Consider the following 3670-nt stretch of genomic DNA (forward strand, 5'->3'; position numbering starts at 1 on the left):
AATCAAATGCTTCCTTTTCTGCTGATCCCCACTTAAAGACTGAATTTTTCTTAATCATAGTTTGAAGTGGCAAAATGATTTGAGAAAAGTCTGGAACAAATCTTTTGACAAAATTGATTTGGCCTAAAAATGACTGCATGGATTTTTTATTATGAGGGAAAGGGATTTCAGAGATTTCTTTGATCCTATCGGGATCAATATAAATGCCATCTTTAGAAACAATAAAGCCTAAGAGATTTCCTTGGTCAAGAGCGAAGAAAGATTTTTTAGGGTTAAGTGAAATACCATATCTTTTGCAACGTTGAAAGATTTGATTTAAATCCTGCAAATGATTGGACTTCTCCTTATAAAATACAGTAATATCGTCTAGGTAGACGACTACTGTTCTGTTAATCAACCCTTTAAAAGCTATATCCATCACTCTTTGGAACGTCGCTCCTGCATTAATAAGTCCGAAAGGCATTTTCTGATACGCATATGTTCCCCATTTTGTTCTGAATGTGGTTTTGAGTTGGTCATCAGGATGGACCAAAACTTGGTTATATCCTGAGAAACCGTCTAGAAAGGACATTAACTCAGAGCCTACTACTGATTGGAGTATCTGCTCCATAGTAGGTAATGGGAAATTATCTTTTAAGCTCGCCTTGTTCAGATTTCTGAAATCTATACAAATCCTAATGTCACCATTTTTCTTTCTGACTGGCACCATATTGGAGACCCAGTTTGAGTGCCGAACGGGAAAAATAATCTTAGCTTTCAAGAGTTTATTAAGTTCAGATTTTATTTGACTCTCTAAGTTCGGATGTATTTTTCTCAACTTCTGCTGAATTGGTTTCTGTTCGGGAAGCATTGGAATGGTATGTTGGATGATGGATGTATCATATGTCTTTAAATCATCATATTTCCAAGCAAAAACCTGTTTATTTTTCCGTAAAAGTCTAATGAATGCTTCCTTTTCTTCCAAGGAAAGTCCTAATCCTAAATTAATGTTTTGAGGAGTTTGCTCAGTGCCAAGGTTTATCAATTCAAACCTTAGGGTAGAACTTTGGAGCTTTGTATTAGTCACAGGTTTAAACCTATCTTTAATATCATAAAGATCCTCAAGCTTCACCACAGGCTTAGGGATTGAATTCTCCTCGGGTTTACCTCTCATTTGATGGTCATGCTTGTTTTCCTCGATGATTTGATCATCATAGGACTTTTCAGAAGTTAAAAACTGTAAAATGTCTTCATCATGGTTGAATACTCTCCAATTAGTTACATTGTCGGGAATTGATGGCCTAAAAAGCAATTCTACTGAAAATCTATCTAGGGTATAATCTTTGGAAGTTAGGAGCTTGGAAGCAACATTGGCTAGCAGGTCGGCTGCCGAATTTTGAGACCTGGGAATAGAAGAAATATTGAATGCCGAAAAGTGGGAGGTGAGTTCCTGTACCAGTGATTGATAATCTTTGAGATGGGTGGAAAGACAATGAATTGTATTCCTTACCTGTTTGATAATAATTTCAGAATCTCCAAACACTTTCAAATATTGGACCTTGAGGCCAATAGCTTTATATAGTCCTTGGACTAAGGCTTTGTATTCTGCTGTGTTATTTCTGCATTCAAATTCTAACCTACAGGACAACATTGTTTTTTCTCCTTGCGGGCTAATCAAAATACATCCTGCTCCTGAGCCCTCACTAGATTTGGACCCATCGAAATATAACGACCAAAATAAAGAAGTATTAACAATTTTATTTACGTTTTTCTCAGTATCATTGAAACATCTTGACCTATCTATTTGTGAATAATTTTCGATCTGAGATGTAAAATGGTTTACTGAGAAAGGGGATGGTTGGGCAACGAAGTTGCCAAAGAATGACTCTGATGAATAATTCCCCAAAATGTTGTTATTAAATGCTATTGGTTGGTTTTCTTGTTCAAATTCAGTAACTGTACGGGTCATATGCTTTTCCCGATCGATTCTTATTTGATTTGGCTTACCCTTATAGGGAAGCCACATATGTGACCAATCAGTAGAAATATACCCATGTAGTTTTTCACACCAATCCCTACTCAAGATCAAACCATAAAATTCAGGTATATTGGTGATTAAGATATCAATCCTTTGTACTATTCTGGGATCAGCAGATAACCTGATAGTTATGGAGTTGATCTCTCCCAAAACCTGTACTTTAGTCCTGTCCAACTATACAATATGAATATCAGACTTCTGGGGTTCAATGTTCAGTTTGGAACAAACTGAAGCTGGCATTATGTTAGAAGATGCCCCTGAGTCAATCAAGCAGTTGTGTAGGTTTCTATTGTAGATTTCATAGGTTAGAAGGAAAGGTGGAGTATGAGAATTTGATCTATCTCCTATTAGGACTGTATCAGTAGCTTCGACCATACCAGAAGGTGGTTGACCTGTATCGTTTGCAGCTTTAGCACTGGGAAGAGGCGAAGTAGGAACAACACTTAATTCTTTGAGAAGCAATTTTTGCTGATGTTTCAATTTACTAAGTTCAAACATGGTAATGTTTGCCTTAGTCCTTTTCATGTCATCAACGATATTGTAATCCATTGAATCAGACACTACCAGTGTCTTAGATGTTGATGGGATTGTTGAGGTTGAAGGTTGGTTTTGTGGAATTGTTACAGGTGGCTTCTTCGGGGGTACCTTTTCCTTTGTTGTAGCAGCACCTGCACTTCTTTTCTTCGAAGTTGTCTGAACAGGTTCGGAGGTACCTTTACTCCTGGTAGTGACAGGAAATGCTTCTTCATTTTCTATATCAGAGTTAGGTAATATAAAATCCCACATTCCATGACATTCAACAACTTCCTCTTCTTCATCAGTTGGTGTAGTTGTTTCTTCTTCTCCTTCTTCAAGATCTGAATCTGCATTTGATATAACATTTGGTGGTTTTGATTCAGTTTTCTTATAATTTCTAAAGGGTCTTTTGGTTGAGGTTTCAGCTACTTGTTTTTTGATTTCAACCATTTCATTTGACATAGTCTTGAGGACCTTTTGAAGACCTTCCATGTCATATGGATCTTTAGGGGTTTTCTTCTTTGAATCATCTTTAAAAGAAACTTTTTTGGTTTTTCTATCTTCAAGAGAGGCTTTCTTCTCTAGAGCATTAATACGTTTCTCCACAGCAAGTGCTTCTTTCATGTTTTCAGCTAAAGTAGGTTTTCCAGCCCTGTCTAAAAAAATAGCTATATTGGCAGGTAGGGTAGTTATATACCACTCGCTTCTGATTTGCTCACTTGGTCTGGAGGCCGTTGGGATTTTATTCAAGAGTTTATTGAATCATGCATTGAATTCTTTAATTGGTTCCCTATGCTCTATCCTAAGATTGGAGAGATCATTTATTAGTGTAGCCAAAGACCTATCATCACCATACTTAGTAAGAAACTGTTCTTGGCAAGTCGTCCAACTGGTAATGGAACCAGAAGGTAAAGAAAAATACCAGGATCCTGCTGATCCTTGCAAAGTATAAGGGAAAAGCCTAACGACAACATCTTTCTCTGTTACTCCCTTCAAGTTAACTGCCAACATGAAGTTATTAATATGTTCCTCAGCTTGTGTTCCATCATCTAGATTAAACTTGGGTAGCCATTTTTCAGGTGCATCAGGTAATGCATGCAATGGGGCAGGCATATTGACTGCACCAGGCCTGGTCCA

The sequence above is a fragment of the Pinus tabuliformis genome, chromosome 3_2 (genome assembly GCF_031772625.1).
Source record: "Pinus tabuliformis cultivar Carrire ecotype Pingquan chromosome 3_2, CPIR1, whole genome shotgun sequence".
Taxonomy (NCBI): domain Eukaryota; kingdom Viridiplantae; phylum Streptophyta; class Pinopsida; order Pinales; family Pinaceae; genus Pinus; species Pinus tabuliformis.